We start from the raw sequence: 14,994 nt of genomic DNA, 5'->3' as shown, positions 1-14,994 counted from the left end.
CAGCAAGTGTTTAAGGTACACATATAATGCTCACAAAGAGCAATGTGAAGTTCTGTAGAAGTTCACATCCCGTGAGAAAGAAATGATAATGTCATTTAGTTTTTATATGCTGCCTTTTTATCAGGACACCTCAAAGACAGCCCTCAAGCAAAGGGCATCATCTTCTGATTTACACAGATCACAAACTGCAGCACCACTGCTTTGTGCAGCTTCTCCCACCTTGCTCTTGGAAGAGCCACGACCACAAAGGGTGAGTGTGGGGTTGAATTTATTACTTTAACCATCACCCAGTGTGGCCCCTCAGACACCTCCTGGCTACAAAACCTGTACCCCAGCCTCTATCAAACCTGATTTGGATCTTAGCTGATGGAAGCAGCTCCCCAAAACCCAGTGGAGCCGTATCTAGGTTTGCCAGCTGAATATCAGGTCCTCTATATTTCATGTTAATGTGTCCCTGCAATCCACCATGTCTGTTCTAAGTGTTTCTTAATCTTTTATTATTTCTACGTCAAGGACTGCAGAATTTTCTGCCTTTATATAATTGAAACGTCTGAGAAGACCAAAAAATTCCATTTTAATTCCTCTTTCTAATGGGTAAGTATTTAAACCTGTTCCTAATCAGTTAGCCTTACTTTGAGGGCCAATCTCTGAGTAAGTGGGCTGTGACAGAAACGAGCTCTGCGATCTAAGTGCCACAGATGCCTCAGGGCAGATTTAGACTTAATGACAGATGAACCCAGCTCCAGCCAAATCCATGGCAGCCTGTTTTCATCTCAGCAGTCAGCAGGAATGAAATCCCATTGGAATCTGGTGGGAGTTCAGACTGGATTCTTTCACTCTTGGAGAAGAAAGAGGGGAAAAGTCCAGAATACTGAAGTCACTTGGGAGTTAAGGTCTACCTTCCAGCAGGTATTTTTGATCATCTTTCCCCCATGAGTTCTAAGTCTAAAACTGTTGTATGGAGGTGGCAGGGACTTGTGTCAGTATGTAGTGGAGATGTGGGGGGAGAATAAATGATCTTTAGTCCCCCAGATACCTTGTTAATCCTGAACTCCACATTAATGTTGGAAATGGGCCAGTGACCCCCAGCAGGCCCTTATGTGTTAGAAAACCCTCGTGTGACCCCAAGAGCCCAAACCACACAGGCAGCCCTTTCAGGAGCCTGCTTGCCCACAGTTCCAGATTGTCCATAATTCAGGGTTTTGCATTCTGTGTTATTCTCTGCAATGGTATTCTGGTATATTGGCCCAGAGGGCTGATCTGAGATCCCCTATGTGGATACCCAGAAGGAAGTACGGTCCTGTGGGGCCACATGCAGAAAACAGGCTTGTAAATGTGATTTTCTGTGTTGGGAAAAGCCTTCAGCTTTCCCAGCAGGCATGAGGTCCCCATTACCCCTGCATATGGTAAATTATGCAATAATGCAGGCATTGCTTAGATTTCAAAATTCAACAAATTCAAGGAATTTTGAAATTGTTGACCTTCTCAGTGCTTTGATTTATGATTAATGGCTTTAAAGCTCATGGTACGGGGGTTGGAACCAGATCCACCTTGTCTAATGAAAGTGTACCATGACCCACTGGGTTTTAGCATCCTGATTCCTCTTCAGGTTGGTTTGATCACTCCACAAATTCCGTGTTCAGTCAAGGCACTGGGCAGCAGTTGCCAGAGGAAGCCTGTGCTTGTTGCCTCATTCCTCCACGAGCTCAGCAGCTATTCTTTCCAGCTGGAAAAATCTGAATTGTTTCCAAACATTTTCCTTCCTGAAATACCAGAAGCGATATAAAGAGTTTACTTTGCTTGGCAAGCTTGGCTTTCTCAAATCTACCTATTTCCCTTGTGCAGGTCTTCCCTCTCTCTCACAGGACAAGAAAGCTTAACCCAGGAAGCAGATTCACCCCAGGCAAAGGGGGCTGTGGGAGCAACTGTGAGGTGTAGTTAAAAAATGATGAGTGGTTCAGGTGTGCACAGCAGAAATGAGCATTGTGCTACAGCCAAATAAATAACAGTAATAACATGTTAATTTTATTGTAGAAACAACAACAACAATAATAATAATAATAATAATGATGAAATAACTCAATAAATTACTCTTCCTTCCACCCCAGATGTTTTACAAATGACCTTGCCTGTAACTGGAAGCAATTTCCCTCTATCTGCAAGTTTCCATTGGCTCCTCATGCCAATGTTATATCCAGGTTTTCCAGATATATCAGATTTTTTGCCAGCTGTCACAGGACAGCATCAGGACGTTGCCTTGGGCTGCACATGTGTGTTAGGTAAACCCTGAACACCCAGAGAGACGCCAGAGTGATTGAGGAGAAACTGGACCCAGCCCAGCATCAATTATTCCTTTGGAGATGGAGATTAATTTCACCTTGCTTCAGCCACCTTTGAACTCACATCTCAGACTGCTGGCAGGATTGGACAGGGGTGGTGACAGCAAATGATGCTCAGGTAAAATGCTGCCTGCTTTGGGAAGGCTGTGGAAAGTTATTATTCCTTTCCACGTGGCACACAACTTCTGGAATGTTGTGTGGGTCCTCCTGCATAAGCAAGATGTTGACAAATTTGAGTGAGGGCCATGAAGGTAGTTTGGGGTCCACCAACCTGGGGGTTGGGATGAATGAGGAGAGCCTGGAAGAGTTTTTTCATCGTGGAGAAGGCCAAGGGGGATCTAAATGACTTCTTTTAACTCTCAAGTAGGGGAAAATAGAGATGAGGAGCCAGACTGCTGAGCAGGGCATGGTAGATGGACGTGAAACAGCAATTACAGGGTGAAGGGAGGGAAATTCCCACCTGAAAAATGAAAACTAGTTTTGCCATGACAGTGGTGGAGCATGGGAAAAGAGTCTCTGAGAGGCTGTGAAACCTCACAGAATCATGGACTGGTTGGGATTAGCAGGGATTTCTAAAGACCTTCTAGCCCAACCCCTTTTTTAAAGCAGGGTCAGTGACAACAGGTTGCCCAGGACCATGTCCAGAAGGGTTTTGAGTATTTCCAAAGAAAGAGACTCCACAGCTTCTTGTGGCAACCTGTTCCAATGTTCAACCACAATGTTCAACCAACAATCCATCACTGGAGATTTTCGGAACTGCACTAAAACCTTGAGCAGCCTGGTCTGGGATAGAAGCCAGAACTGGTCTGGGCAAGATTTTGGGAACAGACACTCTAAGGGTGACTTCCAACCCGAAGAGTTTAATGATTTTCCAAATGATGACCACAGATGTTTCAAGGCTCCAGCTTTATGAATGCAAAAGTCCATTAGACTCCAGTTAAAAGAAAACATGTGCCATTTTTATTGCTATGAAAAACCACAGAATGCAGAGTTAGGGATTCCTCTACACTCTTTACTGGCAGCAAGAGATCAAGAATTCTCTCCATTTCCCAAATTTCACTCCGGCAACTTCCCCATCATCACCTTGATTCTTAACTTTCCGTCCTACTTTTTGTATCAGTTTAAGTTCATGAACTCCAACTTCCCATGTGCCTTTTAGCTGTAAGTGCACAGTATTATTTTTTAAAACCAGAAATGGATGAGAAACATGTGCAAAGTAAAAAGAATAATGCACAGCAGGCAGCTGGGGTCCTATATGTGACGTGTGCCACATTGTGAGGAAACACCCGGAGGGATACATGGCCTTAAATTTGTGCATGCAGTGAGGGTAAGGTTGGGTGAACATCTGCATTTGGACTCACCATGACCCAGAAACACTGTAAAATGGGATTGCTGTGAAAGACTGTGGCCAGTCTTACCCATGAAAAAGCTTACCTTCTACTCAAAAGCTCTTAAATTTGTCCCTGCAGCTGCAGGCTGTTCTTGGAACAGGTGGCCCACACCTGTCTTTTTTGCTTCAGTACCAGGGCATTTCCCTAGGAACACATCAGAACCAGTCTTTGAAATATTGACTGTTTCCCTCCAGAAGAGTTTGGGTTGGAAAGGACCTTAAAGCCCATCCAGTGCCACCCCCTGCCATGGGCAGGGACACCTTCCACTGTCCCAGGCTGCTCCAAGCCCCATCCAACCTGGTCTTGGACACTTCCAGGGATCCAGGAGCGGCCACAGCTTCTCTGGGCAACCTCTGCCAGTGTCTCACCACCCTCACGCTGAGGAATTTCTTCATAATACCTCATCTAAACCTCTCCTCTTTCAGTTTTAAGCCATTCCCCCTTGTCCCATCACTCCATGCCCTTGTCCAAAGTCCCTCTCCAGCTTTCTTGGAGCCCCTTTAGGCACTGGAAAGAGCTCTAAGGTTTCCCTGGAACCTTCTTGTCTCCAGGCTGAACCACCCCAACTCTTTCAGCCTGTCCTTGTAGAAAGGTGGAGCTAATATTCCATTTTTCTGAGTAATTTTCAAACAAGGACAAGAAATTATACTGACCCCACATGTTGTTAGAGCTGTGAACATATTCACTCCCAAAGAATAAGCAATTTTAAAAACATATATTTAGGTACCTATTTGGGAGAGAACAGAAATGAAATTCAGAGAAGCTCATTATCACCAGTATATGGACACTAAGGCAGAATTATACATATCTGCTGAAGACAAAGCCACTGCATTGATTCTTTTCCCATTTTCTAGGTATTTAGCAGCTATTTAACCTTCCTTGCTGAGAGGATGGTACCTGGAATTTGCATCATTTCTGTGTCTGTCCAGTACAGCTTGTGGTAAAACAACTCATTTGTCAGCACCCAGAGCACTGAGGTAACACTGGTCCTTCAATAAGTGCTTCAACAGCTGGTCTTAGAGCTACTTAGAAATTTCTGTGCAATAAATAGCACATTTTCCCTGAAAGCAAAAGCCTCATCATTTCCATGCTCATTCAGCCTCAAGGTTTTTCACCCATGCTGGTCAGTTTTACACCCAGCACCGGTGCCCTGAGTTACCTGGCAAAATCTCTTTTGAAGAGAAAAAGTTGGTAACAACTGAAATAATTTAAAAGATACAAAAAAAATCACCACCACCACCATTGCTGCTGGCTGAAGGTCCCTTCCAAAGTGGGATGCAAAATTAAACACTTCCAGGGAAGGATGAAAATATCCATCAATTCTCTTAATTATGACAGCACGGGGGTCTTGCTGAGATGGGGCTTTGTTGCTTGAGTTGCTGTAGCATCTTTTGAGGATGGTGTCAAAAGAAAAGAGTGAAGGAGAGCGAGACTGGGACAGTTATTCTTGTTTTATACTGGGAGGCTTGAGGGGCAAAATGATTAAAAGGCTTCTGCAAAGGTTCACCAAAAAATCTTTCAGGCTGAGAACAGAGTCCAGACGCCTTTGGTCTCTTCAGAGCACAGCTACAGGCTGTTCATCCTTGGTACCAGTCTGGTAAAGCTTTTTTACTCTATTTTTGCTCAAGTCAGACAGAAAATTCCCTCTTTTACAGCCTGAAACCTCCATACAATACGTGGAAGTGTCTGACAAAAGCCCTTCAGTCACAACACACAGACTGCTCCCCATCACAGCCCCGGCAATATCATCACCCCAGCGCTGCTTCACACACTGCCCACAGCCTCATCTCAAAGTCCTCTGCAGGAAAAACTAGCTTTGCACCCACCCTGGGGCCCTCTGAGTTTTTAGGAGGCCTGGAGTAGCAGAGAAGGGGTTTGTAACTGATTTGGTGCTAATCCTACTCTTAGATGTGAACTGCAATTGAATTAGTGCTGGTAATTTTGTCTCCTCTCTATAGTCATTGTTCTCCAGGCAGCCTGGAAATTGATCTTCCAAATTTGATCAGAAATCGGCCACCAATTCATCCTTGCACAAATTACTGAGTTCCCCCCCCCGTTTTTTTTTTTTATTTTAATGCAACCTGAGAGCTATCTCATCTCACAGCAGCAAAATTTTACTGAAATTCGAGTTACAACAACCTATTTCCTCAGAACTATACTAAAAAACAGATTATTTTCTTCCTTATCAGAATGGTTTGAGCAACAATGTTCAGGGTCTCTCTAGGAAAATACCTACTCTGTCTCTTGATGCAAACCCAGGCATTCATTTTTCTACATCTACTCAAAAGTGACACACCAGCCCTAGAGCAGAATGAGGGTTCACGTGGCATCAAGAAAACTGTTTGGCCAAACATCAACATCTCACTTGAGCACATCCCACCCTAAACATGATTGCTTTAAAGTGATACCACAAGTAGTTCATAGTTATTATGTGAGTATGATATTGCTCAAACCAAGATATAAAATATTCAGAAAACACATTTCTCAAATAGAAATGTCAGACTTGGGGATGAAACAACTGAAGGAATTGAAGGAATGAGACATACCAAGGTGCCTAACACCAAAAAGATCTCAGTTTTTTAAAAAGTCGTTCATTCCTCTCAAAACACTGTTGTGCATAAATAGCATTGACAGAAAATCATTACAGCCAAAGAAAATTGCCACAAGGGTGACGAAGCCTGATGTTTCAAAATGCTAAAAAACGTCATTTCGATAATTCCTAAGTTCCGAGGAACAAGTTTTTTATGTTTTTGACAAAATTGGTAGCAGTTATGCCTCATGCAAAAGAAATAATTGAGAGGATGGAATGATTCTACTCCAAGTGGCTGCTTTCAGTGCAGTGCTTGAAAACAAAACGAGATCCATCGAGATAAAACAGCGAAATTATTACATGGCAGTGGAAGTGCATCCAAGTGGTTGTTTGCTGTTAAAAACTTCAGTGCTAATAATGGAATGCAAACATGAAACTCTGAGTGAGAGGCATTCCATGACAGCATTCCCACCCTGAGGCCCTCATTCCCACTCTGAGGCCCTCATTCCCCCCCCCGAGGCCCTCATTCCCACTCCAAGGCCCTCATTCCCACTCCAAGGCCCTCATTCCCACCCCGCGGCCCTCATTCCCACCCCAAGGCCCTCATTCCCACTCCAAGGCCCTCATTCCCACTCCAAGGCCCTCATTCTCACCCCGAGGCCCTCATTCCCACCCCAAGGCCCTCATTCCCACCCCGAGGCCCTCATTCCCACTCCGAGGCCCTCATTCCCCCCCCGAGGCCCTCATTCCCACTCCAAGGCCCTCATTCCCACTCCAAGGCCCTCATTCCCATTCTGAGGCCCTCATTCCCACCCCGCGGCCCTCATTCCCACCCCGCGGCCCTCATTCCCACTCCAAGGCCCTCATTCCCATTCTGAGGCCCTCATTCCCACCCCGCGGCCCTCATTCCCACCCCGCGGCCCTCATTCCCACTCCGCGGCCCTCATTCCCACCCCAAGGCCCTCATTCCCACTCCGAGGCCCTCATTCCCATTCTGAGGCCCTCATTCCCACCCCGTGGCCCTCATTCCCACCCCGCAGCCCTCATTCCCACCCTGCGGCTCTCATTCCCACCCTGCGGCTCTCATTCCCACCCCGCGGCCCTCATTCCTACTCCGAGGCCCTCTTTTCCACTCCAAGGCCCTCATTCCCACTCCGAGGCCCTCATTCCCACTCCGAGGCCCTCATTCCCACTCCAAGGCCCTCATTCCCACTCCGATGCCCTCATTCCCACTCCGAGGCCCTCATTCCCACTCCGAGGCCCTTTCTCCACGCGTGGGTTGAGGTGCTGCTGTTCTGTGTGTGGGGAGGCTGGGATGCACAACGGGTTTTCTGCAGGGCGAACAGCAGAAGGGCACTACAGCCTCCCAAACAGCTCTGCCAGGGCACTGGGGGGCACAGCCACCCATCCCAGAGACTCCCCACCCTCCCCAAGGTGCATCTCAGTCTTGGCAGCACATCCAGCGTGTCACAGCCCTCCTAAGAATTCCCTCCTGGCAAGCCCATCCCAAAGGGCACAAGCCAGAGGGACAATTGCTCCAGCCACAGAGTCACCCAGGCCCCACAGCCAGGAGTCACGAGGGCAGTGTGGAGGTGGTGCAGCACACAGGGGCCAGCTCAGGTGTCTGATTCTTCTCCCCCACTTGCACACGGGTGCATTCACACTCCAGTTAGTGTGAAGAACAACCTCACGCTGCCAATAAGGGGAACTTTTGTGAAGCCTCCCGTGGCCTGCCCAGGCTCCCAGAGACTGGAGAGTGCAGAAAACTGAGGGGTTTGGGGAAATGGAGGCACCCACATTTCCTTTCCCAAGTGGTGCTTGGCTGAGAGCAGGGCAGGGTGGAAGGGGTCAAAAAATCCGCATGCTAGGGCAGGATGGCAAACAGAGAGAGAAAGAGGCCAACAGACTGTGCTGGGGTAGCCTGTGATCCTTGCAGCTCCTTCACAGGGCTGATCTTCCTGCATCCTGCCCAAGCTCCAGGGAATGAAATGGTGCAGCGTCCATTCCACCCTGCTCCAGCAAGCTGCACCTTAGCAGAAACTTGCTTTAATAAATTTCTCTTTCTGCACCTGCTTTTCCCTCTTTGTTCTCACTGAGAAGTTATCAGAAGGGCAAGGGAGGGTTATCCACAAAATGATGTTCTCATGAAGCCCCGAGACCTGTTCCACCAGGGAACCCAAATTTTACAATATCAAATCCACTGTGCCATGTCACAGTTTGAGAGGGTGATAAAGAAGTGCAGCTCTCAAGGAGAGAGATTTTGTGTTTAAGTTAGTGCATCTGAGGCTGGTGTATCCTTGCTTTTATTTTTTCTTTTCATCAACTCACTTTCCACCTCGTCCAGCTCCCCTTGTGCTCACCGTGCTCAGCTGCCAGATCCACGGGGCAGGCACTCCCAGTCTGGGCAGTTTTCACACCAAATAACCACACATCAAGAATGAGAACACAGCTCTTGAGGCAGAGGCTGTTTTCTGTGTCAGGCAGCTCCTGCAGCTTCTCATCAGGGCACAGATTGGAAATTCTCCATTGTCCCAGTCTCAATTATTATAAAAAAGTAGCAGAGAGAAGGCAAATTCTGATAACTGAGTCAGGAGAGCAGAAAAATTAGTTGTTCTGAGTGATTCATCACCTGAGACCACTGATGTAATCCTTCCCAAATTCAATTACAGCTAATTAAAAATAATTCTCTCATCTGAGTTGATCACTTGTGGTTCCAAGTTCCAGTTCAATCCTGCTGTAACAGCGACCATAACATCGAACACTCTGAGGGAAGCTGCAAGGTCTTCTCCTGATGCAACCAGGGTTAAACCACAACACACTGAGCTGGCAGCCTGCTGGCACATGGGTTGGAGTACAGAAAGATGGAATTGCAGTCCTGAGTATCCCAGTCCCTTCCTGTTTGCTCTCCCTGCGCCCCCAGCCAAGGTCAGATTGCCTGGGAGAATCAGCACTGCAGAAAGTGCTGCTTCACTTCTCACACAACTTCCCTTGGAATTGCATTATCTCGTTTGCAAATGAGTGCTGCTCTGGCTCCTGACCACATTTCTTTGTTGTCCAGCACCAGCAGACAGATGAATATTTTATTATTTGTCCATACTCAGTCTGAGGTCCAGTGCTGGAGACCAGCTCCAGCATTTGCTCTGGATAAAAATGCCCTGTCCAGTCAGCAACCTTCCTCTGGCATTTGGGATGCACAAAGAGATAATGATCATGATGATGATGATAAAGATAATAGTATAGTAGTAGTAGAAATAGTAACTTGGAGGCATAAGCTTAATTCTTGAAAGGATTTTAAAAGCCATCCCTCTTCCCTGCATTCAGCAGGATCAGATCTCACCCAGTTGCAGGAGTTAGACATCCATACTGTGCTATCATTCACTGGAAAACAACTCAGGAAGCAGCTCCAAGTCATAAAGCACCTTCCTCTGCTTCCTGCCCCACGGCCATAAGTGCTTAACTCCTGGGAGTCTCTATTAGCAATTCTTTGATTGTGTTATCTGGGTAATAAACCAACTACTCACACGGCTTTTACTGACAGCAACTACAGGACTTGCAGTAGCAAAATGAAGCTGCTGTTTGCTTTCAAGCTGCCAAGATCAACACAAGCCAGAATGGCAGTGACAGGAAATATATCATGAAAGGACACGGTTCAGGAGGGAAAACAATATTGTGGTGTTTTCACCCTCAACCCAAGCAAGACTTGCTAATGACTGACCTTATTAAAATATTGGAAAATGGATGTTTTGTCCCATGGGCTTCAGGACATGTGAGGCCAGTGATTGTTTTTTGGGTATATCAGGGCACAGAAATGCTTCTCAAAAATGTGATTTTCCCTGGGGGAGTCATTGCTCTCTGACACATCCCTTCTTGAGGGGATCAGAATACGCTGCTTAGAAGAAAACCAGAGTGGATCTCCAATCCAAGAGAAGAACACTTCACGGGGGAGATTTCCTCTGGCTCTTGCAGAGAACAATTAAACCATGTTGCACATGATGTAATTATCCACATTTTTACAACCTTTTGTGTCTTAATCACTATTACAGTATGCTTGGCAAGGCGTCACTCGGCAGCTCACAATTGCAGCCTTTGACTGCATTATTTCATTCATTAAATTATGAAAGCAGCCAAAGAAAGCTGCAAACACAGGCTCTGGTTTCTGGCCAGCCACAGCCCTCCAAGCACACCCAGCTGACTGGAGGGGCAGGACTATTTACTCATTTTAAATGAATTGTCCTCAATTAGGCTGTACAGCATCTTTTTGGCACGTTTCTGCAACAGCTGAGAAACTGCAAGTGTCAGCTTCTGGGTAGATGCTGCTTTCTTCATTTTTATGGGGTGGTTTTTTGGTGTTTTGGGATGGGAAGAGAAAGTTCCTGCATGCTCTCAACATGCTGTGTTGACTTCATCCCAACGGAGAAAAAGAATTATTTTGCAAGGTTATATAAAAAAAAATAAATAAAAATATTAATTGTGATTTTTACATCTTCTGTCCATGTTGTCCTGCTCCAAGCAAGGCTCAGCTTTGAGCTTCTCTTAGCTCCACAAAGCTCTGCTGTCAGGGCATCTATGGGGTTCCTCACCCACACAGAATCTCCTGAGGCTGGAAACGGAGTTGGTTTTCTGCACTCACACTGGGGACAGCACTTTTCACAGATTTTCACAGAACTTGTAGGAATGCTAAAGATTTCAGGTCTCTTTCCTGCCTCATGTTCCAAATTATGCCATCCTAATAAAGGTATTAAGGATTAACAGATAGGAATCTGAAAGAAAAGAACCCAAAAAAGATTAACAAGACAGATGGAAAGAGAATTTTAACAAGGGCATGGAAAAATGGCTTTAACCTGACAGAGGGCAGGTTTAGATTTTAGGAAGAAATTCTTCCCTGTGAGGGTGGGGAGGCCCTGGCACAGAGAAGCTGTGGCTGCCCCATCCCTGGAAGTGTCCAAGGCCAGGTTGGATGGGGCTTGGAGCAACCTGGGACAGTGGAAGGTGTCCCTGCCCATGGCAGGGGGTGGCACTGGATGATCTTTCAGGTCTTTTCCAACCCAAACCATTCTGTGATTAAGAAAACATTACCTTTACTCAATTACACTAAAAATACTGTTGCATAAATTATAGAATAGAGCAGAATAGAATAGAATGGAATAATTTCAGTGATTTACAATGATCACCTAATCCAACTGCCTGACCAATCTAGGGCTGACCAAAAGTCATGTTAAGGCCATTGTCCAAATGCTTCTTAAACCCTGACAGTCTTGGAGCACCAACCACCTCTCTAGGAAGCCTGTTCCAGTGTTTGCCAACCCTCTCAGTAAAGAAATGCTTCCTCCTGTTCCATCTAAGCCTCCTCTGGCACAGCTTTGAACGAGAAATTGTTACTTTTTCACTAAAAGAATCATAATTCTCTCAAACACTTGACAGTCCCTGGCACATACGTCCAGATTAGCTTTTCTCCTGGAATCAAGACTCATCCCTCCATCTTCACTTTGCTGTCAATTTATTGCGGTGATGAAAAAAAGGCCCTGGAAAGAAATTCAGTCAATGCCAGTGTGATACAAAAAGCACCCAAAAATGAGTCTGAGCCAGAAATATTTTAGTTCTGGAGCACAACGAAAGAGAAGGTGGCACCTGGCTGCATCTTGCCTACTAAGAAGATACAATAATCTTACCAGGAGCCCTGGCAGTGGTGATGTTAGAGGAGACAGGAGCAGAATTTGGCAACATATTAAGATTTTATGTCCAAACCTTTCACCAGGTTGGTGATATTACAAATATCCAAAATATCAAAATTACATATTTTCATGTTTTAGGGAGCAACCTCAGCTGACACCTGATTTGTGATCAAGGAAACAGGAATTAAAATAGAGCCCACACCTTCTGTCATAGTGTTTTGCAGCTCTCCACCATTTTGGTCATTCAGTAGTTTCACCTTTCCCTCTTTTTGCATATTCAAACAGGGAAGTGCAGGTCCTGTCATTTTATATTGCACCTCAAAACCAGCTGCTTCTTCTACTCTCCACATCCTCAAATCTTCATGGAAAGCTTCCTCTGCTCCTCCCAGAAGATATTTTCATAGCAGAAAATTGAATCACAAAATTATTCCACTCTTGGTTCCAAAGTGTTTTTAAGTATGGTATAAATTCACTTCCCAGTAAACATAGAGGGCACCATCACTGATGTAAACTACAAATGTTTAGACTCAGATTGATTTCTGAGATTGATTGTCAAAACAGAGAGATGCTTGTAAATAAGGAAATTTAACAAATGCTTCTTAATAAATAGTTGGGGGAAAAAAAATCTGCAGTTACTGGTCTGTTAACACTCTACAAGTGATTGATTATGGACTTATGATAATGGTAGTTCATTTTAAGAGCTTCCACAGGGATGTAAATTAGCTTTAATTTAAAGACGATATGAAAAATCACTTGTTGAAATATGAGTTTGTGAATAAAATTCAGTGATAAATTACATGGTTGATTTAATTGGATCAAAAGCGCTCTGCTGCACTTAATTCAGCTCTATTTATTTTCACATAAATGGATTCACTGAAAGCATTTTAAGGGTAACTCTGGTATGATTTAAAGAAAGAGAAGTCTCAGTTTGTGGCTCAGTAGTGGCACTCAGAGAATATGGGGTGATTTACAGGACTTAAAGTGGTGCTGAGGAAGCACATCTAAAATACAGCAGTGTGTTCTGAAGGATTCTCATTTTAGCAATGGCACAGAATTTCTATGAGGCAACTCTTGTGTTTAAACATTTGGGCTTTAGGAAGACTGAAAACACCAAAAGATGTTTTTGGTGGGTTTTTTATCCCTTAATCCTACTTCTATGCTAAATGCAGGAACCCCAGGGAGCAGTCCCAGTCTCTCAGAGAAGCTCCTGTTGACTGGGCCGCTGAAAACCCTCTCAGTAAAGAAATGCTTCCTCCTGTTCCATCTAAGCCTCCCCTGGCAGAGATTTCAATGAGAAATTGCTACTTTTTCACTAAAAGAATCATAAGTCTCTCAAACACTCGACAGTCCCTGGCACATATGGCTGGATTAGCTTTTCTCCTGGAATCATTCTGAGATGTAAATTGGAGGACACACGATACAGAGGCCTGTCTGATCACAGAAATCCTGGAATGAACCAAACCCAGGCTTCACTCCCAAAGGAGCTGATTTTTGCCTCTTTAGAGGGCCTGGGAATTAACCAGCGTGGTCAAGTACAGATCATAGAAAGCAGGGAGCCAAGCTGGTTAACAGGGTAGACTTGCCCCTCATTAGTATGGCAGACTCTGGAGTGATTTTTTTTCCCCAAAAAAGTAAATAAGACCATCAGGGATTGAGTGGCCTGTTGTAACAGGAAGGACTCTTGTTTTTTGAAATAAGTAGAATACCTATTTTCTGCAAGTCAATCCTCCTGGGATAACTGGGCATCTAGGACCTGTCATTTTGTCATCCATGTATTTCATACTAAACACAAGTTTTCAGTTCGTTCTGTTCTGAGTTGGATACCCCAAAAATATTCCTGAGAAAGTATGCAGGCCAATGATGTGGGTAAATAAATCCTTACATGTTTGGGCAGGACTGTTTTTGTGCTTGATTTCTATTGCCATAGCAATTTGCAGTGGGATGGTTGGTACTGAAAAAACACTGGCTCAGGAGAGGAGTCTCCACAGTAAACAGCAATAAAAGAGCTGCAATGTCAGTATCTAAAAGTAAAAACATATCAGCACCTTGTATCAAAGTGGTCACAGCCTGACAGAGTTCAGGGAGGGTTTGGGAAATGCTGTCAGGCACAGGGTGGGATTGTTGGGATGTCTGTGCAGGGCCAGGAGTTGGACTCGATGATCCTGATGGATCCCTTCCAACTCAGCCTATTCTGTGACTCTGTGAGTGCTACTTCTGCAACAAGCTTAGGGTCTTCCTTTAGGCTGCCCAGAGCAGCTGTGGCTGCCCCATTCCTGGAAGTGTCCAAGGCCAGGTTGGATGGGGCTTGGAGCACCCTGGGATAGTGGAAGGTGTCCCTGCCCATGGCAGGGGGTTGGAATGAGGATCTCTCAAGTCCCTTGCAACTCAAACCATTCCAGGATTCTATGATTTATTTACTTGCTGTGGAAATATTTGCATCTGGGCCTTTATGCTCAAATATCAGAAAAAGCGGTTTGGCGTTCAACTTTTGGAGGTAAATCCATGATTTGGAGTACCAAGAGGATAAAATCCTGATGATGTTTTTTAGACTAGATATACCTAGGTGTTGTCTAGTGAAAGGTGTCCCTGCCCATGGCAGAAGGTGGAAGGAGATGCTCTTCATGGTCCCTTCCAACCCAAACCTTTCTGTGATTCCTTTAACTTTCAGTGGAATACCCTGTTTAGTTGCTTCATCATTTTGTCTGGTCAAAGATGGCTAAGAAAGCTAAAATGTCAGCCAAGAAGGTTCAATTCCATTGATTTTCACTCCTCTTAAGGTGGGCAGTAAGCTCCAGGTGCACAGTTGGCACAGTGTATCTGGCCATTGGATCCCAACTATTCTTCCAGGCTTCCGTTTCCAGGAAATGGGGAGACTGGCACCTCCAAGAGGTGACTTATCCCACCTGTTTGAGATACAATCTGTTCAAGAATAGATGGCACAAATCACTCACCAAATGCCACCTGCTTGCTGCACTGCAAGGCAACTTAGCTCAGCCACCCAGAATTTCAGCATCTTGTTCCAAGTCAGATGATTCCTGTTGCAGGAAGAAACCCATCCAGTT

The sequence above is a fragment of the Aphelocoma coerulescens genome, chromosome 2, assembly GCF_041296385.1.
Source record: "Aphelocoma coerulescens isolate FSJ_1873_10779 chromosome 2, UR_Acoe_1.0, whole genome shotgun sequence".
NCBI classification, from domain to species: Eukaryota; Metazoa; Chordata; class Aves; order Passeriformes; family Corvidae; genus Aphelocoma; species Aphelocoma coerulescens.
The sequence above is the reverse complement of the archived record's forward strand: the minus strand, read 5'-3'. Positions refer to the sequence as shown.